This window comes from Dermacentor andersoni, chromosome 1 (assembly GCF_023375885.2).
Source record: "Dermacentor andersoni chromosome 1, qqDerAnde1_hic_scaffold, whole genome shotgun sequence".
NCBI classification, from domain to species: Eukaryota; Metazoa; Arthropoda; class Arachnida; order Ixodida; family Ixodidae; genus Dermacentor; species Dermacentor andersoni.
In genome coordinates this window covers 128,011,738-128,035,672 of record NC_092814.1, presented here as the reverse complement: position 1 = coordinate 128,035,672, position 23,935 = coordinate 128,011,738, and the positions used below count along the sequence as shown (strand labels likewise).

The 23,935-nt window shown below is 48.7% G+C and overlaps 1 protein-coding gene across 6 annotated transcripts in view; it reads left to right on the top strand.

Moving 5' to 3' along the window:
• AP-1gamma (adaptor protein complex 1, gamma subunit) overlaps positions 1 to 23,935 on the top strand; it is a 213,650-nt gene that overhangs the window by 172,171 nt on the left and 17,544 nt on the right. The window lies entirely within an intron of this gene.

Genomic DNA, 23,935 nt, shown 5'->3' with positions numbered 1-23,935 from the left:
TTTACCACATTCAGACAAAGTGAAAGGAGATGGAAAAGTTGTGGCATTGTATCATGAGATAGTTGTGGGCAAACTGTTTGAGAGCGTGCCCTATTTTGGTAGAGAGACATGACAGCTGTGCCAATTGCACTGTTTTGTTACTCGTGATTTTTTTTTTGCCATATTGTGCTAAAAGAAGAAAATCGACAGATATCACATCATGATATAATAGAAAAACAGTTGCTATAAATTTCAATGATATGGTTTCTAGGGAGGAGAAGAGCTCTTGTTAATGACATCTGCTGTGGTGGCTTAGTGGCTATGGCATTGCGCTGCTAAGCACGAGGTCACGCTTTTGATTTCTGGCGATTGTGCCGCCGCAGTTCAGTGGGGACAAAATTCAAAAACGCCTGTGCACCTTGCATCGGGTGCACGTTGAAAAGTCCCGGGTGGTCAAAATTAATCCAAAGTTCCTTACTGTGGCATTCCTCAATCATATGATGGTTTTGGTGCAAAAAGAAACAGCAATTAATTCAAATAATTTTTTTTTATTAATGATGTTTGAAGAAAGTCTCAGATGAAGCTTGCCACTGAGATGTGGTGCGAAGTCGTGTCTTTTGATATCAGCTCTGACTTTCTTAATGTTTGTTGCCACACTATGAGACAGTTTCTGACCAGCTTTTTATACCAACTTATGATTTGGCAAAATGAGTTGTCCAGTAATACAAAACTTGTTGAGCCAAAGGAAAGTTGTCAAATTATGAGAATTTGGTTGTCCTTGCACTTCATGCATGTTTGTCATTGGACCGTTGCATTGCCTGAAATGTTGCATACAACATGACTGGATGCTCTTGGCAATTCATTGTGTGACTTTATTAACTTTGGAACTCTCAAGAATTCATCTTCCCATGCAAGCTGTGAGCAAACAGGCTATGCTTGTCAGCCAATTATTCACAAAACGCTTGTAAAGGCTGACCCACGGTGCATTTTTCTAAAGCAAAAGCGTGATGTGCAGGGAATGCCGGGTTGTGTCTGTGCCATGCTTGCAGGTTTTCAAGGCAACAGAAATAGCCCGAGTACAAACATTACTCTTCCTGCACTGGCAATATACCATATTTACTTCAACAATGAAAGCACTCCCGTAATAAATGCACCTGCAACTTTTCTCTTCAAAATTTTTTCGCCCCCCCTGTGAACATAATTGCACCCCCCACTTTGATCCCCTGTAGTCCCGCAAACAAACAGCCGTGCTGAAGTTTCCGGGTTCACTTCCTCTGGCCAATGATGATGATGTATGCCACCAAGAGTTATCTCAGTGGAAAAATAATGTTTTCTGCCATGGTGCCAGTTTAACAGCCAACCATAACAACATGTAGACACAGCTACAAGTGAGTGAACCGATGAGCTATACGTTGGTCCTATTTTTAAAACGAAGCTTTTCTTGCCTATTTCTTTGTGATTTCGCGTGTCATGGTGGCGGTGGTTGTGGTAGTCGTCATCGGCTGTCTTGCCGAGTAAAAGCTGTTGTAATGAGGGATATGATCACTTTCGTAAGGCTTCGTGTAACTCGGCACCATTGCATTGGAGTGTACAGCTGACAGCGTTTCTGGCGTTTTGAAGCTCACTACCCTCGCACTGTGTCAAGAATGCTTTCGGCCACCTACTTCGATGCATCCGGTGCTGAGTCATACGAAATCTTGCAAAGGGGATAGTATAAAGGTGGATCAAATAAAAACGGAACACTGGTCAGATGTGATGTTCACCAGTAAGGCGAACACCACATATCATGATGGGATAACTGAAACAAAAGGAAAGGACACTATCAACACTTCATAATGGTACTCACCTTCATACAAGATATATAATTTGACGCGAAGCAGCTGGCGCCATCTTGTGGCACGCTGTGCCAACTTGTGATGCTCTCCACGGGCAGGGCGCACTGTGCGGTAATTGCGGCTGGTACGAACTCGCATAGGCAAACTTTTCGCCCTGTCTTGGTTAGGGGGAGCTTAGCAACGCAAATTTTACGATTATTCTCCATGGAAAATGCCGCCTAAAAGGTAGAATTTCGATCGTTATATCCGATATGTGGTAAATAACATATTGTCGCAGCACTGCGCGACTGAGGCAGAGAAAGAGGAAGTAGAGTGTGCGCGCGTGATCTCGTGGTACTCTGCGCCGGCTGGGCCTGGCCTGTAGCTTCCATCTCGGACCTCGTTTCACCTTGTAAATAAACATCATTCGTAACATCTTTGGTGGACGTGCTGGGTAAATCTTGGACGATCCTGGACGACCCAGCTCTACCAACTGTCCGACGGAGTAGGCGCTTGGCCGGTTTACGACCACAAGCAGCGGACATGGCCAATTCCGGAGAAGGCAATGACGACCCCACCTGCGGCGGACCAGACAGCAATCACGGAGGTCAGGCTGGCTACTGGACACCGCTGCGGGAGCCACTCACCTTTTCGGGGAAGGTGAACGAAGACGTCGACGACTGGCTTAAACACTACAACAGAGTGAGTCGCCACAACCACTGGAGCACTACGAAGCAGCTCGATAACGTGGTTTTTTTTCTCGCTGGAACCGCGCTCCTCTGGTTTGAAAACCACGAGAGCGTTCTGACAAGCTGGGATAATTTTGTAGAAGAATTCACCAAGTGCTTCGGGGACCCGATCTCTAAGAAAAAGAAGGCTGAGCAGACGCTTTCCCGACGAGCTCAATTACCTGGCGAAACGTGTACAACGTACATAGAGGCTGTTCTGAAATTATGCGGAATCGTCAGCGCTACCATGACAGACGAAGACAAAGTAGGACATCTGCTTAAAGGAATCGCAGAAGATGTTTATAATTTTCTTATAACGAAGGAAGATCTTAGTACTCCGTCTGATCTGAGGAAACACTGCCGGGCGTTTGAAGGGCTGAAAATGAGAAGGATTGGGCCAAAGTTTGGACGCTTGGACAATGTTACTACTGTTGCAAGCGTGTCCGCCCCAACCCACGACGACATCTCCTCGGTGATTCGGCAAGTGGTTAAAGAAGAGCTTGAACGCCTTAAAGTTGTTGACGACGCTCATGTGTGCCATCAGTGTGCATTTGATCATCGCTCTCGTGTGCCACCGGCCACCTGGGCGCCTCAGAGTTACCGAGAACCTCGCAGGACCTATGCTGATCGTACGGAGAGCAGCAACTTGCCACCGCAACCGACAAGTCTGGGACGCCGACAAGATGCGCCACAACGACTTGTTCCGCGGGCTCTTCCCTCCTACAACCAGCCTGAGAGTACGTTTCCACCCATGACGCCCATGTCACCGGTGTCACCCACGACAAGCCGCGACCCCCGCATTTGCTACAGCTGCGGTGTGCCTGGACACATTGCTAGGTATTGCCACCGCCGCCAGCAGCGTGCTCCACGGTTTAACTCCTACACACCCCGCGTTCCCGCTGACGAGCCCTGGCCGTATCCCAGTTCCTTCCAGCGGCTGCAGCAGGGACGGGCGAACCGCAGTGACTCCCCCGTTTCCGATCGCAGCCTCACACCACCACCGACACGACAACGACGCTCTCCATCACCTCGTCGTCGCTCGTTATCACCGCCGCCGCTGGGAAACTAGCTGGTGCGACCGACGGGGGTGAGGCCGCTATATGTTCATCTTCATCAAGACCCCCTTGTGTAAAATTGTTTAAAAACAAAGTGTGCGTTTTAGTTGACAATGTGAGTGCTTTTGCTTTAGTTGACACCGGGGCGGCAGTTTCTGTTATGAGCCTGTCCTTCAAAAATCGTCTTGGACAAAAAGTTATGTTTTCTTGGGATCGGAACGCTACCTTTCGTGCAGTTGGCGGGGAAATGTTACGCCCACTTGGGGTTTTGTTCTGTTTCAGTTACGATAGGGGACCAGACATTTCGAAGTGAATTTACTGTGCTTGAACGTACAACGCATGACATTATTTTAGGAATTGATTTCTTGCGTGAGTGGGGGGCAACTTTGGATTGTGGAAGTGGCGCGATTTCTCTTCGCCGCGACGCGCGAACTTCAATGACAGATAGCACCAGTGATGCCGCCGACGTTCTCTCCATGTCACAAGATGTGTGTTTGCCCCCTCAGACTGCAATGTTTGTACCTGTGAATACCTCTCGCCCTCGTACAGGTTATTGTTGTGGTTTAGCCGAGCCCGATTATAACAATGCGCTCAAGAAAAATGCGATAGTCCCTCGCTCCCTCGTTGTCACCACTGATGGTTGTACTCGTTTGTGGACAGTGAACGTTTCAACCCAACCCATAACATTGCCGCTAGGACTTCAACTGGCAAGTTTTGATGAACAAGCCATTGTCAGCGTCGGAACGGTCGAAATGTCAACTCCCCCAAAAAAAAATCCAACCCCGATTCCAACCATGATAATTCTGCACACATTAAGCGCATGATTAACAAGTCGCTGTCTTCTAGTGAGCAGTGTCTGCTAGAAGCTGTGCTCGCTCGCTACGCCACAGTGTTTGATTTCGCTCAAGGCCAACGAGCGTCCCATACACCACCGGCGTCTCGTATGCAACACCGCATCCATACAGGGCAAGTAACGCCAATTCGTCAGAAGCCCTACCGCGTTTCACCTTGCGAGAGAAAAGTCATCGCCGAGCAGGTCGAAGAAATGTTACAGAAAGGAGTGGTCCAGGAATCATGTAGCCCTTGGGCTGCTCCTGTGATCCTAGTGAAGAAAAAAGACAACTCATGGAGATTCTGTGTGGACTATCGCCGCCTAAACGCCGTCACAAAGAAAGACGTGTACCCCCTACCACAAATAGATGACGCCGTCGACTGCCTCCACTCCGCGTCGTATTTCTCTTCTGTTGATTTACGGTCAGGATATTGGCAAATCCCCATGCACCCCTCAGACAAGGAGAAGACTGCCTTCGTGACACCTGACGGTCTCTTTGAGTTCAACGTTATGCCCTTTGGCTTATGCAACGCTCCAGCGACATTCGAGCGATTTATGGATACCGTGCTCCGCGGACTCAAATGGGAAATTTGCATGTGCTATTTAGACGACGTCATTATCTACGGCCGGACATTTCACGAGCACAATCAGCGCCTGTCGATCGTTCTTGACTGTATCCAGCAAGCTGGCCTTATTTTAAACTCGAAGAAATGTCATTTCGGTGAGTGTCAAGCCCTCGTACTAGGCTTTCTGGTCGACAGAGACGACATACGACCAGACCCTGAAAAGATAGCAGCGGTTCGCGACTTCCAACAGCCACAAACTGTGAAAGATCTGCGAAGCTTTTTGGGCCTTTGCTCATATTTCCGGCGCTTCATCAAGAATTTCGCACAGCTTGCCTCTCCCCTCACTTCTCTCCTTCAGAAAGACACCCCATACTTGTGGACTGCTGACTGCGAGTCGGCGTTTCAACAGCTGAAATTTTTGTTGACTTCTGGACTGGTACTGTGGCATTTTGATCTGGAGGCGTCAACTGAGCTGCACACTGACGCCAGCGGTACGGGTGTTGGCGCTGTGCTTGTTCAGCTCTGCGATGGCTGTGAGCATGTCATTGCCTACGCTAGTCGGACACTTACAAAAGCGGAGAAAAGCTACACCGTTACTGAACTCGAGTGCCTAGCAGTCGTATTCGCCATTCAGAAGTTCCGTCCGTATCTACATGGCCGCGCATTCACGATAGTGACTGACCATCATTCACTCTGTTGGCTGGTTGGGCTGCGTGACCCGTCTGGTCGGTTGGCCCGCTGGTCTTTGCGCCTTCAAGAGTACAGCTTTTCCGTTAAATACAAGAGCGAACGCTGTCACACGGATGCTGTTTGCCTATCCTGTCTCCCTTCACCGCATACTAAAGCTGAGGATGATGACTTCGATGGCTACCTAGTTTCCATCTCATCCGACTTTCCAGACCTGCGTACCTTCGAGAGCGAGCAACGTTGCGACCCTACCTTGAAATCCCTACGGGCAGCTGCACGTGAGCCAGCAGGAATAACACCGTTTACTTTTCGTAATGGTTTGCTGTACAAAAAAAATTACTCGGCTGATGGTCCTCCATTGCTTCTAGTTGTGCCCGAAAACCTGCGCCCTGCTGTCCTTCGTTCCATGCATGACGATATCACGTCCGGGCACCTTGGCTTTGCACGCGCACTACACCGACTTAGACAGAGATTTTTCTGGCCCAAGCTCTGGAAAACAACGAAACAGTATGTCGCCAGCTGTACTGTTTGCCAGCGCCACAAGCAAACGACGACGGCCCCAGCAGGCTATTTACAACCAGTTAGGCCACCGACGGTACCGTTTGAAAAAGTAGGCATCGACTTGCTTGGCCCGCTCCCAAAGACGTCAGCTGGCTACCGCTGGATTATAGTATGCGTAGATTATCTTACTCGCTACACGGAAACGGCGGCACTTCCATCTGCCACTGCAGCAGATGTCTCTTCATTTTTGTTGCATCACGTCATACTCCGTCACGGCGCTCCCCGGGTTGTCATCAGTGACCGTGGACGGCAATTCACCGCCGACGTCGTTGAAGAACTGTTACGGCTTTGTGGTTCTGCATATCGTCATTCCACTCCTTACCACCCGCAAACCAATGGCCTCACAGAGCGGACGAATCGAACCCTTACCAACATGTTATCAATGTATGTCGCTGCTGACCACAAGAATTGGGACGCCGTCTTACCTTTTGTAACGTACACGTACAATAGTGCCAAGCACGAAGTTACTGGATATGCGCCGTTCTTTTTGCTCTACGCACGCGGTCCCCAGAGCTTTCTGGACACTATTCTACCTTTATCGTGCCAAGAAGATCCTTCCATCGCCCAAACTCTGTGTCGTGCTGAGGAAGCACGTCGACTGGCGCATCTTAGGACGTTGTCCTCACAAGGCCACAGCAAGATTCGCTATGATGCGCGGCATATCCCCGTCAGCTTTACTTCCGGTGATTATGTTTGGTTGTGGACACCTGTTCGCAAAAAGGGATTGTACCACAACTTTCTCGCCACTTACATGGACCATTCGTTATACTCAGTCGCTTGAGTGATGTGAACTATGTCGTCGCTAAAGTGACGGCAAGCAGTCGGCGTTCACATGCGACGCAAGTTGTTCACGTGGCCAGACTCAAGCAGTGCCATCACCGGTCCCTTTGACTCGCTCAGCGAGCTTCGTCTGCCCCCGGGGAAAATGTCGCAGCACTGCGCGACTGAGGCAGAGAAAAAGGAAGTAGAGTGTGCGCGCATGATCTCGTGGTACTCTGCGCCGGCTGGGCCTGGCCTGTAGCTTCCATCTCGGACCTCGTTTCACCTTGTAAATAAACATCATTCGTAACAATATCATCACACGTTTGTTTTTTCTATATATATACAGTGAAAGCTCGCTAATTCAAACTTCAATAATTCGAATTTATGGATAATTCGAACTGTACGATTTGGTCCGGCCAAGCTCTACAGAAGTCTATGTATAAAAAAGCCCGTTAATTCGAACACGAGAAGGTTCCTCCACGGATAATTCGAACTACGCGCCACCATGCCGGCAGCTTGGTGCCTGGCACACGGCCAGAGAAACGCGCCTACTGCCTATGCACAAGGCTGCATCGCCTCTGGAATGGAGAGAACGGCAAGAGAAGGCAAAATCGGGGAAAATCTAACCGGCGCGGGATCGGCCAGAAGGCAAGCGGCGGCTGCTTCCTCACCGTTCTACATGACCTCCGAGACTTCTTGCGAGTCGCGAATCTCGGAGGCTTTGCAAATCTTGTGTAGCTGCTAATGTTGCGCGGCAGATGGTGCGGCAAGCGCCAAAACACAGTGAATCAAGTGCGTCGCAGCTGCACTTGCAATAAAGAACCGACGAATCGGGGCCTTCGCCACCTTCACATGTTCAGCGTCTTTGTCTCGGCAGTCTTCATCGGTTGTGCACGTCTGTTTTCAGCTTAGGATGTACCGGCCGTCGCGATTCTTTATGATGGTGTTTAGCCTTGGCTAACGTTCGTGTCAGTGGACATTGGTGGTGTGGCGCAGTCGGACCCAGAGCTGCGACTTGAAGAAGGCGTGTGCCCTCGGCACACGCCATCACTTTTTGACATGCCAAATTTTTGACATGCCCTACTGCTTCCAAATCGCAGCGTACTGTTGTTCTCCTTCACTTTTGTTAGTTCGAACCTTCGTTAATTCGAACTGAAGCGGCTTCCCCTTGCGGCTTTTACTGTATATTATATGCTGTCAAACCTCGATACATCGAACTTTTTCTATAACATCTGGAAAATTGCATGTATATTTAATTTTTTATTTCGAACGGGGTCGGACTTAAAATGGATGTATCGAACTCCACCACCCTAGACCACATGTGCTCTGTTGATAGGTGGTAAGCTTTCCCGCAACATTCTCGAAGATAGCGGTGGTGTGATGGCCGTTTCTGACTGCTGCGCACATAGCTGCACACATCAATTGCGCCGAAGGTGCCATTCGAATGCAGCAGCATACACATGCGGCGGCTTGGCTAGTTCGATAATGTGAACGACACATTGCATTTGCAGCACTGACTCCTCCTCGGTGCTGCGCTCTGCGCCTGCCGTGCCTCGTGAGGAATGGCGGTTCGCATCCACAAAGACGTGAGATAGTGTGGGCTCACTCATAGATGCCTTGGCAGATGCAACTTCATACTTTGTTATTGAAAGTGTTTCAAAATGCTTCGATTGACGGACGTGGAGATCGCAGCAGAACTAGCGGCCAAACGAAAATGCTGCCGAGGTTGATCCCGCAAGCGCCGATATTGCCCCACTCTCGACTTCAACTGACGCTATAGCTGCTTTGGCCCTTCTACGCCGCTACGGGCCTATCGCTTGTGGATCTTTTAAGACTAAGGTGTGGGCTCCGTGTTTAAGCATGCGGCTGCCAATAAGAAGCAGGCTACACTGTTGCAGTACTTTCAGCCAAATAAATAAATACTTTGTGTGAAGCTTTGAGTATTTACTGTGCCACGATTGGAACGTGATCGGGGATTGTTGGTCAGAGCGCGCGTTCGGTTGCACCGCGCGCGATTGGCCTAGACTGCGCCAACTTCGCGTAGCTGACGAAATAGGCGCAGGCTACGCTAATTGGGTGTGGCGCAATCTACCGCGCGCTCCCGGCCGACGAAGTCGGCGCGGCCTAAGCCAATTGCCCACAGCGCAACTGAATGCATGCTCCGAACAACGATCCCCGATCGCGCCCTTGGTTCATTGATTGATTTGAGAAGTTCTTGATGCATTTTTTACTTGGTTTTATATATTGAATTCTGGCTATATTGAACTATGTCGCTATCACCTTGCTGTTCGATATATTGAGGTTTGACTGTATGTGGTATCGTTATAAGTGGACTGCAATGTATATCGTTGAAAGTGATTGCTTGAGAATATTGCCCCTGAATGAAACTTGCGTTCCCTCATCAGGGTACGCCACCGTGGCTGATGGCAATTATGTGACATGTTTGTTGCGAAAATCCGCTGTTGTAATTGGGGGTGCGGGTTACACACACTGCGGGATTATACGTGGAGAAATACAGTACCTCCAAGCGCTCACTCACATGCTCGCGTACACATCATCTTCTACATCCAAGGCGTCCAAGGTGGGTGTGGAGAAGAGACTATAGGCCCTTTTCACGGAACAGTTTGTCCTTGAAGTACGAGATGGTGCTTTCTGTGGCATGCTTCATGTTGCCTCAGCTAAAGCACACGAATATGAAACCATTGCCACTTGTGCCCTGCTACTGTGTGATCAGCTGTCGGAAATGCAATTGGGCAATCGCAAGCACACTGTGATCCATTCATGCTGCAAAATGTGGGACGATAGAGGGAAGACCTGTGCTATAGAGTCGACAACCGATAATTCAGACTCAACAGGGAACGTAAATAAGCCCGAACTATTGAATGTCTGAAAAACTGAATGTATCGATAATTTGAAAAACAATAATTTTATTTATGTTTTAAGGCCCCTGTGCAAGGAATGAGTGGTCGATTCGTTGATGCATGCACTTCCGCTTATGTGCTATTGCTGTGACCCAATGCAAGGACTCCAAAGGCTCGAGTCAGATCCGCATGTGAAGGCTCCAGAGCACACTGCACATCATCATAATCATCCAAGTTAGAGTGACTATTTGACGGTGGGAAAACTTGCTCAATGATTTCGTCATAGCTCAGTTCGGCACACGACAACACCACACTGTCGATGTCTGCAAAGTCTTCAAATGTAACAGCAGCAAAAATCGGCACACCGCAGCCTAGCAGGGCATCAATGTCTGCATTTGAGCTTGTTGTGGTAGGCGGCAGTTGAGGCTCTTTAGTTGTGAAGTCGGGCTCATTCGGACTGCGAGGGCACCGTAGGTGCCATTTTACGTGGCTTGTTGATAAGTTCACGAGAAAGACTTCTTGGAGCCAGCAGAGTGCTGTCTCAAATGCAAACTAAAACAAACAAGCATAGAATGGCAGTACGCTGTCCAAAAGGCAAACTCAACAAACAGAATGGCGATAGCAGGCCATGCGCCTGGTTGCCGGAATAGCCGGAATAGGATGTGATGATCGCGATGTTGATGCGACCTATAATTCGGGCAAAGCCTCCAAGATTGGCATTTGCAATTAAATCTCTGAGGCATAGGGCTCCAACCAAGGCAAGGCCTCAGAGATTCCAATGTAGCATGTGATCTCTGAGGCCATACTTGATGCCTTGTCTCTCTCAGGCCATAATTGATGTCTCGTCGAGGTGGCCAGAGGTGATAATGGCGGCAGAGTTGGCGTACGCTACAGCCACGGATGGAGTCCGGATAATCGAATGTAGAGCTGGTGGCTGTCCGAAATATCGGTCGTGTTTACACATTAAGTCTATGGGACCGTTGGTGATGCTGCGATGCTGTCCGAATTACCAAGCATGTCCGAATTATCGGTGGCACATTTATTGATCGGCAATTGTAGTAGTTGACTGCAAAAATGGGGACTCATATATAGTTGAAACTCGATTTAACGAAGTGATGACCACGCTCTAATTATTTAGTTAAATGGGGAAGTTTGTAAAATCAAGAAAGGAATTTTTCGGACCTTCAAAATCTAATATTGTCACATAGTGACACGTAAAAGCTACTGCGCCATCGTATTTGCCACTGATCCAGCCATCTGTTGCATAAACTATGAAATAACAGAAGCAACCGCTGCAGCCCCTACCGAGGCGGTGTTGAGTCTACAGTTACGCGCATGGGCGCGGTGTGCAGCCTCGTCAAAATAAAGCTAGGGCTGTGAGTAGGGCGCCTAGATGTTTGAATGCATTAGCTTTAGAGCGCACGCTCGAAGTAAAACTTGTATGTGTCAAAATTAGAAAGAAATCACCACTTTTTTCCTCATTTACTTCAGGAAAGACTTTGTTCAATCGAGTCCAGCCAAGTTAGTTCGTTAATTCAGGTTGATGACAACATTGAACCCTATGAATACCGGCCAGGAATGGAAATCTCTTTGTTAAATCGGGAACTTAATAAAATCGGGTTTCGTTAGATTGAGTTTTAACTGTATTAAGGAATGGAATCAATTTGTGTGACCGAGTCTACGGGCCGCTGTTACATAAGGACTGCCTGTATTGTTGGCCCTTCACGATACACGGCTTTCTTCAACGATAAGCAAATTCACTCATCCACGAGCATTGTATCGCTAACTTCCGAAGAAAAGGCTTCAGCCCCGAAATATTGTCAAGAGCTCATTACACAGTGACCAAGGGTGTAGCACTGCTTCCTGGCATAGTGAATTTCTCACGTGTTATCTACGCACATCCACCCTGACTCTCACACACATAAACTTACACCTACTCTGTTGACGTATCAAGTAAAACTAAATGGGCGCACTCTTGAATCAATGTGCCGTAGCGTCTCTGACGGCGGCTACACCGACTACACACGAATCTTTGAAGCTGAGCATTTTGTGACATTCCACAGAGTTTATTAAAGACTCTTTCACACCAGCAACTGACAGCGGTCATGCGACCAAGTTGGTCGCAAAGCAACTAATCGCAAATGGTAGCAAATGGTCGCTTTTCTCGAAAAGCGACTATTTTGGGCCAGTTGCGCATATGTGGTCACAAAACTGCTAAACCAATCAGCGGCGTGCCAAAAGGTATGTTAGTTCTATTCTAGTTAACTCTAGTTAGGTTATCATGTGTTTCCATCAGGCGTCTTCCTGCGTCACGGCAAATACAAAGTAAACGCCACTATGGCAGACTGCGGGCCTGTAACTCCTGTCTTGCCTTGTGATGCTGGGGCACGGCAGTTCCAGCAACGTGTCAGATGTACGTGGTAGCATTTGAAGGAAGCTAAACAGTGTGCGAGATATGGGCTTCTCCTCCGTACTCTTGGGACAAAGGAACGACAACACAGTAGTGCAAACAGTCACAAGGGCATTTATTGCACCTTTCATAGATCAATGCCTGCTAGCCGAGTTGCTATCCGCAAAACATGCCGATGGGCGCGCGACAAATCTAGAAGTCCGACTCACCGCGACCGGAAAACGAGCGAATATGTTGGCCCCATGCTGGATCCCAACGCCTGGTCGTTCGCGTGTACGGTCACGCGAATTGTGTCCAAGGCGGCCACGCGAGACGGTCTCGCAGAAGCATGGTCGGCGCACGCGCAGCACGGCACATCCGTCCCGCTTGCTTCCCGAACCCAAAGAGGACGCGCCTTGCCTCTCGGCGCCCGAGTAACCCCGCCGCGGCGCGACACTCGCACCATCTCTCGCACCGCGCTTGTACCACTCCGACCGCCGCGGGCGCCAGGCCACGCGAGCCGTGCGGGAAAACAGCATATCAGGGGATGCGTGAGAGTCGCGCATCCCCAAAACAGCAGCAGAAAAAAGCAAAAAAATTATGCACCAATTCCCACGCAACGCGAACTAGAAATTATAGCGTACTCTCTATAATACTCCTCGTCATGCGTGCAGACTTCGGGCAGGAGGCGGCTAGTGTGGCCGGCCACTTATCACAAACGGAGGCATGGGCACACCCACTAGCGTTGTTTTTTTCTTGTGAGGCTTTCGGGCAGCCACAGCTAACACCACGGCACAGTGATGACGTTTTCCTCATCACTCGAATCAAAATCTATGGCTTTTGCGAAAACGCGAAACCAGTGAAGTGCGTTCTAACTGCGTAGATCCCTAGAGTTCTTGTTGAGTACAATAATCTCCAGGATTGCGTCTTGCAGTTAGCGCTCAGCTGAGCTTGCCGGTATGAGAATCAGTCGCCTTCAGTCACTTTTTGGTTGCCAGTCGCAAATAGTCATGTGACCTCCTGTGTGATTGAGATTAACTCTTTCGTTACGGCAGAAAAATGGCTGATTTACAGTGCTTCCAGAAAACACTCTTTTTCTCTTGAACAATGAAATGCATGCAACATTGCTTGTGGGAATTCTTTCGGTCTACCGGGGCGCAGTCGTTGCTGTGCCTAAGGCTCCGGACTTCTTCGCCATTGCGAGGAAAACCCCTCCCAAATGCCTGCCCCTCGACCGCGCGCCGTTTCCCCGGGCGCCGCGACCGCGTCCCGCGACGTCATGCTACGCGGCCCTGCGATTGGGTCATGGGGCGTGACGTAGGGAAGAAGCCCTGACTGGGGATGATCGCCATGCGCGGGGGAGTCGTGCTGCGACAGGGACGAGCGCCGGTCACGAGAGGCAAGCTGCAAGGTACGTAAACGACCAGCTATTTGTGTCCCCAACGCCCCGGCCTGGGGACGTTCACGCGCTTTGTCAGCTTGCGTAAGTGTGGCTTGCTGAGTGGCTGTGCGTTCCACCCTTGCGGTAGTCGCAGGTGCTCAGTGCGTCACATTTTGCGTGTCCGAACCGTTGCAGACCATTGTCGGTGACGGGAAGCGCTAGGTAGCGTTTGCAAACGCATTTCGGCCCGCGTGTTCGACGCGGCGTGTAACCCGCCTTCCTTGCCATCGGGAACCACGGGCGCCGAGTGTACTCCGTGTGTTTGGGTGCAGTCTGGTACGTGTTGGCCATTTGTGATCAATAAACGCCTTAACTGTCCTGGACGCCTTGTGTTCCTGGGAGAGCGCCCATGCGTACGGCCAGAGCCGGCCAGGCCTTTCGGCTCGGTGCTCGAACCTGCGGTGGGTCTATCGCCGTGCGCCGTCATGCCGCGTCGTGAGGCTCTACTTCTCGGGGGCCACTTGGCGACGCCGTGCGCGGAGACGTACAGTGAGCCCACATGCTATACACAAAATCGTAGCTTATTGGTGTGGCTTTTCATATAAAAAAGGGCTGTAATATGAGTTAGAATTATTCACATTTTATTTGTCAAATAAACACAAAAATACATATAGAAGTATAAACAAAGAGCCTTGTGCACGCAAGGGTCTCGCACACAAGAGTGTTGTGCTCAAAGAGGTGTTCAAAAAGTTTTTTTGAAGTGTAGAAGTTATCCATGTAAACTTTGTAGCCTTGATCAAGGTAGTTTGTGCAAAGCTTGTTCATGACGTCAAAGGCTGAGCCATGTGGTCCTGGTGCCTCACACTTGCCAGTATACACAGAACATTGAAGGGTGTATCCAGTTCTTGAATCTGCCAGCACCCAGAGTTTACATCCAAATTTCGTCACCTTGTCTCGGATGTATTGTCATATACCTGATCGAGCCTTCGATTTCATCATGTGTTCGTCTACGGCAAGGTCGCGCTGTGGTTGAAACAAATTTGCACATTCTCGATTGTGATTCAGAAGCCAGGATACCCTCCATGTCTTGCCAACAGATGCTGCAGCTGCCAAGTCTTCTGGATCCCCTACACTTAGGAACGACAGCAACGAAAAAAAAAAAAAAAAACGGTCACTTGGCATAATATTTTGTGGGAGAAGGTTACTGAATATTGCTGTTGTTCGCCAGTATAAGTGCAGTCGCGGCACTTTGACAACTCCCATGTAGATGGTTATCCCAATAAGTCTTAGTATCTCTAGTGGAGTGACGTCCTCTCAAGAGCCGTCACGTCGAGAGTATGTCGGTTGGTCCAAAATATGCATCCAGGCATATTTATTTGCGTTCTCACACAAAGTCTTGATCACTTTGGTAGTGAAAAAACAAGATAAAAAATCTAGCGCTCTTGAGAATTGACACACGTCGCTCCACAGCGCTGCTCCGACATGGGCACCGGGCTGTCTCGTGGGCGAAAACTGGATACCGCGCAGTGTATTTGGCAAGATATCCTGTTCGTAGGTTGTTGAGACCCTAAACACAAAAATTAAACGGCAGTCGTCAAAGCTGAAGCAAGTTTTTGTGTAATTACAGCACGAATCCAAAAACAAAACTTACCTGCGAGCACCTGTTGAAGTTTGAGGTACTTGAACTGGAGAGTCTTCATCAGAGCTAAAACCTGACGATTCAACGTCGTTACTTGAGCCATCACTGCTGCTTCGATCACAAAAATCGGCAGCAGAAGTGGCCCAAGTGCTTGCAACAAGAATCGGCTGTTGGGGTGCACGGTGGGGGCCGGGATGGGATGCCATTCTTGGAACTCAAAACCACCTTTGGTTCAAATTTCACTTGCGGCTGGGCCTCTGCATGCAAACAAAAAACAAAACAAAACTGAAAGAGCAATTCTCAATGAATCCGCCAGATGGAGTTAGTTGTCTGTAGCGCGACGGTTTTAAATTTTGCGGGAAATTCAAAGTCATTGGAACTCCATGTCCGATGGCCCATAGCGCAATACTGAAAGAGTTAAGCGAATCACTAGCGATAATGCCTTTTTGCTAGAAGCTATTACAAAGTTCAGATCATATATGTCCCAAGCTTCTTGTGTGCAGCGAGACCAAATCTATTGCAAATGAGCACACCCGCAAGCGATTAGGCAGAAAACAATCAGATAGTGGCCACACCAGGAAACTTTACTGGGTCAGAAAAAATGACAAGCCACTGCTTCAAAGTGTTAGCCAAATAAAGAAGGAAAAGAAAAACACTGATTATTATTTAATTAATAAGTGGAGACTTTGAACAGCTTAGAATACCTTTGTAGCCCCGTGTCTAGTACAAGCACCGTATGCACTGCTCATGCTTGTCATCTGCCAGCCTACTGTTTCGGCTGCTGTGAAGGATACACGGAAATCTAAGAATCACTAGATTTCAGAATGCAGTCTACGCTCGTTATAGCGGACCCGCATACAACAGACTTTCGGATATAACGGACCATATTTCAGCCTTAGTTTGGTCTACCTATTTTATTAATGCAACAAAGTTTGCTTTTAACGGACCGTGCTACAGCCGACGAAATTAGCGGCAATTTTGTTCAAAATCGGGCATATAAAACATACTTTTGTCGTGTCGACACGAGCCGACAACTGACTTGTGAGGGTCAACCGACTATCGCAGCTCAGTGTCGTGTGCACGGGGGAGGGAGGTGGGGCAAAAACGCGCTGTCTTCTTTTTAGCACAAGCCATGGAGGGAGGGGGAGGCAGAGGCGGAGATGAGAGAGGAGCTTCTACTTGAGTGGCTGCTGCTTACGGCGCGGCTGCCGTATCTGAAGCGATCTGCGATGTGGACAAAGGGCGCCTAGTTCTGGTTGCTTCGTATGCGCCATGCTTTCGACATTTAGTTCGTGTTGAAGCGAGAGACAGCACGAAGGTCAATTCGCTTGCTGCTGCTGCCGCGCTTATCTTGCTTAATTTGCTATCAAATTTGCTATCGCAATCGATCCTTTGCCTTTCGGGCGAAACTGCGACTTTTTTGTTTGTTTTTTACTTTGGACGTTCGCCACTCACTCTTTGCAATAAAATTGTTACACATCGCGATGAAAGTTTCGGAAGTGAGGTGTTTCGGATATTATGGACTTCGGATAAAACAGACGTCTTTTGTCGGGTTATGAGGGTCCGTTGTAACGAGAGTTGACTGTATTAGTTTGTAGTACGGAGGGGTTGTTAACATGACAAAGAAACTGAATAACATTGGTTATTCTAAAAAGTTCCGTATTCTGATGTTTGTAGTGCTGAAATGTTTTTAGATTTACACTATAAGAAGTCAGCAAGAGATTTCTGAAAAGTTTGTTGATGTAGTGTTCGTAGCAACGAGCTTTCACTCTATTTCGACCCTGGTGAATTTGAAAAATCGGATAATTCAGACTTGTCCTCTAGTCCTGGCAGGCGTGTGCATTATTTAATTCACTCAGACTCTCGTCAATTCGGACCTATTTGGCCACACATCGGTTAATGCTGGAAACTCGCAGCTGAGCGAGCACAAAGCACCGCAAATGTACAACACAAAAGAGCAAAAATGGCTCGATAGTCCAGTCGAAAGCGGAGGAATTCACATTGCCTTAATCATCAGCAGAAATCGTACATAAATGACAATGCCGGAACGCTTCGTCCCAACTTACATGCACAAAGATGCGACGTCTCCGAGACACGAAGAAATGAGGCACATTTCTTCACACTACTTGGTTCTCGTGAAGGCACTGTAGGTGGCGCCAATCACACAAATGCGAAGCCGCACAAACACGCACAAATATGCGACAACGTCTCCGAGACACACCTGCTTTGTGGACACGACGTGCAAAATAGCATGCGAAACTTAAAGAAGTAAAAGAAAAAGCGTATCCCGCATTAAGTGATTATGACGATAGTGCTGACCGAAAAAAAGAAAGGTAAAAGAAAAACTGCCGTCCCCTGGAGGGTTTTGTCGGCCAAGGAAGAGCGGGCATGGCCTCTGAGATGAGAGAATAACGTGCACCTCCCATTCTTGGAGGCTATAGAGCGAGGCACTAGAATCCAAGCCTGGCCAATCTAATGGAAAATGCAACATCGTGGTCTTCAAGATCGGGTAGCATGGCTCAGAACGAGCGATTTAATCCAGAAAATCGCACTTTGGCACATAAATTTGTCTGAAAAACCAGTTGCAGAAATGCATTAACTCTATGGAAACCCTGATGGTGCATTTATGAAGTCCGCAATAACCAACAAGTCAGAGTTTTTGGAGTCTATAAAATTCGTCGTCTACTTAGTAGCGTAATTGAACCATGTATCTTGAGTGCATGCAAGAAAGCTTGATGGTGGTGTTCCCATCAGAAAAACCAGTCGAGTCAGAAACTTGCAGTAATCCTTCGTCCCATTGCCAACAAGGGGAATAAGTTTTCTCAGGTCTCTAAAAAGAGACGCAGGCATGGCAACATTGTTCGTATATGATGCCATCGTTTGTAATACCAGCCCCTGCCTGTGAACATATGTAATCGCACCCCTGTGAGCAATAAACGAGCAAGCATCTAGTGGTGACCCTTTGAGAGATTAAAAACCAGATAGACATCAGTTTTTGCGAGCGCAACAAACAGAAGCAGCCTGTGAGATTAAACCAGAACAAATCATCGCATGTTCGTGCACACGCGGATGCGCGAGCTGTCGCTGACGTGCCAGCATAAACAAGCCATGGAATTAAAACCGTGACACTGCGGAGCAAAAAAAGAATAAAAAAAAATAAAAAAACATTTCTTGTACCCCCACAGGGTGGCAGCACTTGCTGTGCAACAAAAAGTTGAAAAATTGATGCATTTTCAAACATACAGACGGGGTCGTAATTATATGACATCAACCATTTGGGACTTGTTTGCAGTGCCGTATATTTACATGTATTACAGCAAACGGGTATAACCGATATTCTAATTGACATTCAGAGAAAACAATTGGAGCTGGGCAGGTCATGTAATGCGCAGGTTAGATAACCGTTGGACCATTAGGGTTACAGAATGGGTACCATGAGAAGGGAAGCACAGTCAAGGATGGCAGAAGACTAGGTGGAACGATAAAATTAGGAAATTCGCGGGCACTAGTTGAAATCGGTTGGCGCAGGACAAGGGTAATTGGAGATGGCAGGGAGAGGCCTTCATCCTGCAGTGGACATAAAATAGGTTAGCAGTATAAGGCCATTGGTACAGATGTTAGCTCCTAGACATCATCATATAGGCAGCACAGCGCCAACAGTGAACGCCAGGCCGCTCGAGCGTGGCCTCAAGGATATAGGTGTCTCCATGATTGGAGGTCACACTATAGTTTGTTGTTATAGTTTAGGTTTTCTTAAAGCAAATGTTACACCAACAAAACTACCGTAATGCAATAAATAATGAAAGGGTCCCACAATATTTATTGTTACATTGTCGCGCTGGAGAGGTACCTGTTCCAAAAAGCTCCGCTGGATTATTGTCATCATTATTGCCTGCACAAGAAGTCTCCATGCTTCTGGCTTGCAGTCGCCATTTCGCTTATTGTATGCATGGGTTCAAGCTGGTTTAAGTGTGTTGTGATTGTTAACGTGTTTGTTCCTTGGATATCCAGCTGCAGAGGCAATGCCAGCGACATGAAGTTGCATGAAAATTATTCAGAGGCCAACTACTCTTACCTAGCGATGCTGCCAGTTGAAGTCGTTGAAGTTTTTGACAGTGCATCGGGGGACGAGGCTTTCGAGTGAAATGCAATAAAAGTTTATTTGCATCTCTTGATGTTAGTATTCAGTAATGCACCTTAACTTGAGCCTATGTTTGATGTGATCTAGATGACGCCTGGCATGAACGTGCCCAGGACGCTCGTTGTGGTTTTCCAGCATGTTCACGTGGGGCATTATTTTAAGTAAGTCAAGCTTGGGCTACAAGTTCATGTGCATTTTTGAACACGTGGGTTAAAAGGAGTATTGGTGGAGGATTTTTCTTCTGCTATAATTTGCGGCTTATAAATCATCAAAACTGAGAGATGGGCGAGTTGGTGTTTTCATCTCGTGTTTTTTTTTTTTTCAAAAACTGCTAGAAAAAGACGTAGACAAGCTAAGCCATGTTTGTCATTTCTCTCTAGCTCGTGTACGTCTTTTTCACGCAGTATTTGTTACAATGGCTCATAAATATTTTGTTTACACAAATTTAGGGCGTGAAAGTAAGTTCGGCATTTTCTGATGAGATTAATGCATGCATCATTTTATTATACCGATCAGTAGTAAAGTACGTGTGTCTTATATACGAAGAATTTTTTCTTCGAAACTCGCAAAAAGTAGGGGGTGCAATTTATACACAAAGGTGCGACCTGTAATCCGGAAGATACAGTAATTGAAAACGTTAACATTGTTCACGAGACTGCTTGCAGATTAAGCTGTAATGCCAGCTGCATGCTGCGGCGATGTGCTCCATATGTTGTGAGTAGCACATCACTCTGTGTCAAACATGTGTGGCATTGCAACACGAGCATTTTTTTCTACTTCATCTGAAAATTGCCATGACATGGGTTTTATAGGGCGTGGGGTCCTCTCCTCCGTACTCTTGGGACAAAGGAACGACAACACAGTAGTGCAAACAATCACAAGGGCATTTATTGCACCTTTCATAGATCAATGCCTGCTAGTCGAGTTGCTATCCACAAAACATGCTGATGGGTGCGCAACAAATCTAGAAGTCCAACTCACCGCGACCGGATAGCGAGCGAATATGTTCGCCCCATGCTGGATCCCAACGCCTGGTCGTTCGCGCGGGACGTCCACGCCGCTCGACGATCTCCAACCCAAGAGGAAACGCCTTGTCTTTCGGCGCCCCAGTCACCCTGCCTGTCGGCGGCGTTAGCAGCGCAACACTCGCGCCATCTCTCGTACTGCGCCTCAACCACTCCGACCACCGCTTGCGCCAGGCCACGCGAGCCGTGCGGGAAAACCAACATATCAGGGGACGCGTGAGAGTCGCGCATCCCCACATCCCCCCAACCTTAAATCACTACATATTCCGGCGAGACCTGCGACACGGTATAACATCAGCCCGTGCTTCGCGAACAAGATAGTGCATGCAATAGTGGCCACACCGAGGAAATGTCCACACGCTGTCCATAGCATGCGAGCCGGCATTGTCCTTGGGTACACCACTGGCGTCCGCCGGTCACAGCAGCAGCTTTGCAGACTCGACGGCACAATTCCAGGCCAGGACTCCGGAAACGACGACGCAGTAGTCGGTACGAGCAAGCGTCGCTCGCGCCGACGCGCCCTGCTGGCAAGAGCCGCAGTAGCTGTCGGTGACCGCCGGCTCTTTCCTCCGCCGCCGAGGGTTGCGAGCTGGATGCAGGAGGCCGCCGAAGTCGCTGCGCCGAACCAGCCACAGCATCACCATCGCCCGGGGTGGCTCGATCGTAGTCCGGGACAGCAGCGCAGACGATGTGCAGGTGGCAGCAAACCAGGGGTGACTCCAATCACGCTGCGTACACTCAACACACTCGGCAAACATTTAAGTAGTGCAAGGGAGAGGAATTCTGCATGCGCATTGCCCACGTGGTACGATGTTCAACTCGGCTAGCAAAATATCGGGCAGCTACTCAGATGCTAAGTTCATGTGAACGAAGCTCTCTTCCTTGAGTCGAACGAGTAATTTCAATTCATGCGAGGCTACCTAAAATGAGGGAAGCAAAGTGCAACACCTCAACGCCACGGTCCACCAGGTTGTGTCCCTCCACGTGCGACAGGCAGCTTCGTAAAGCCTTAGGCCTAAAGCGTCGCTACCCTGACAACAACCGGCATCCAAAAACGACACCCAAAATGAGCGCAAAACAGGCAGCCGCGAGGAGACGTCGGCTCTGTGAGGTGGTCCTACTCCACTCGGTGCACACAGCATCCGAGTTGATGGCGCCCACCATCCCAGACGGTGTCGAAGCGCCCGGTGCCAGGCCGCAATACCAGTCAGCCCGTAGTGGCACCCGTGGCCCGCTGCCACCCGGCTCCCAGAGCCGCGACTTCATCAGAGTCAAAGAGATAAGAGAAGTTATTTACATGAGAAATTCGGACCACCCACGTGGCTTCCGTACTCACTCGCTTCAGGCTTGCCAATGCTCCGCGGGCGCTGAGCCTCGCTCTCCCAGGAGGCAGACCACGTGGCCCTCGTACAGACGAATGTCATTAAAAAAACACTTGCGAAAAGGCTTAGCATGTTGACATGTTCAAACACAGTTCAGCCACCGTCGCCTCGCTCAAGGAAGCACGGCGCCAACGCTAGTGATCAAAATCCGCGCTAGCCCTACGCTTCGGTTCAAACAAAGGTCTCGAACGAAGCAAAACTGTTAAAGCTATCGTCCGATACCCCAAGAGGTCCACGTTGGGCAGCCAGATGTGGGGTTGTCCTCCCGTGCTCTTGGGACAAAGGAACGACAACACAGTAGTGCAAACAATCACAAGGGCATTTATTCCACCTTTCATAGATCAGTGCCTGCTAGCCGAGTTGCTATCCACAAAACATGCCGATGGGCGCGCGACAAATCTAGAAGTCCGACTCACCGCAATCGGATAGCGAGCGAATATGTTCGCCCCATGCTGGATCCCAACGCCTGGTCGTTCGCGCATACGGTCATGCGAACGGTGGCGCATTCGAAGGCAGGCCACGTGAGGCGGTCTCGCAGAAGCATGGATCGGCGCCCGCGCAGGACGTCTGCGCTGCTCGACGATCCCCAACCCAAGAGGAAGCGCCTTGTCTTTCGGCGCCCCAGTCACCCCGCCTGTCGGCGGCGTTAGCAGCGCAACACTCGCACCATCTCTCGTACTGCGCCTCAACCACTCCGACCGCCGCAGGCGCGAGGCCACGCGAGCCGTGCGGGAAAACCAACATATCAGGGGACGCGTGAGAGTCGCGCATCCCCACAAGGGGAACCCAACAACACCACCATGACCTGCTGCCGCATGCCATGTGGGTAATCTGTAATTGGCTATCACTGGCTGGTCAAGCACGTACACTGGTGTGTCATGCTTTATAGAAGCCCTGAAACACTTCTGGAACATAGTAAGAAAACATGGTCGATCTGTTAATGAGGCTTCTGTAAATGTGAGCCAACTGTCATTGAACGGCATACAGCAGGGAATTTACAATCTCGTTTCAAAAGCAGTGAAAAATCACTTGCTCTCTCCTTCACAATGTTGTCATGCAGCGTCATCTCAAGTAGCTGGACCCACCGATAGCTATTGGCTAATTTCACAATCACGAGAACATTCTCAGTAATACAGTTATTGCTCATTTGAGTTAAATGAATGAAAAATATATGTGCGTGCAATCTCATAACGACAGAAAAACCACTTCATATTTGCACTGCCGGTCTACACACAACAGTTGTGAGTTGTTGCGTTTGCTCGTTGCCTTGGAGATGAAAAGCGTAGCGTAGATACTGCGACTGCCACGGAGTGCTACCACGAGCCATCTCACCACCGAGATGTTCAACCTTTGGGCGGGGCCAGTGGTAGATTGCACCCTTTCGCCCCCTTACCATCTTCCGCGTGTAGCTGCCAGCGCACTAGGGGAAGTGAAAGGAGAAAGAAAGCCACTCATCTGTTTGAATAACGTCTAACTTCGCTTGTGCAGAGGATTTGAAAAAGTTTTGCAGCAGGAGGCTCATTAGGTGGCCTAATTTAATAGTGATGTCATTCTATGATCAGTTAGAAAAGTGTTTCAGGGCCCCTTTACCTGTAGTGTATTCTTGCTTGGTGTAGATGGCTAATGTGCGATAAGCTACATGATTGAGGCTTTATTACTCTGTTGTGGTGTGCCATGAAGTGGGCTGAGCGCCTTCAAGCACAACACCTCTGTGTCTATAGGCTTGCTGGAATGTGAGCAGTCAATCCTGCTCATCCGGTGAAACCACGCCGTGTTAATATATCCAATTAAGAACATTGCGAGGTCATCATTGTGATATATCTTTATGGAATGCTCACTGTTTCTGTGAAAAACAGTGCACTACTACAGGTGTTAACGACATGGGCTCATGACCAGCTATAGGCTATGACAACTGCTGATCCCTATTGGGGGCATAAGTGAGATGACGTACCACAAGTGCAGCGTATCTCTGCAAGCAAAATGTTTACTTTGCTGTAGTCTTATCTACATATTCAGCCAACGTCTTTTTATTAATAATGTGGAATATTCTTGTAAACAGCTCTGAAATGCTTATGCTCAAAGTTACCGGACTTGACAGTTTTTCGTTTTTTTAATGTATTGCTTCAAATATAA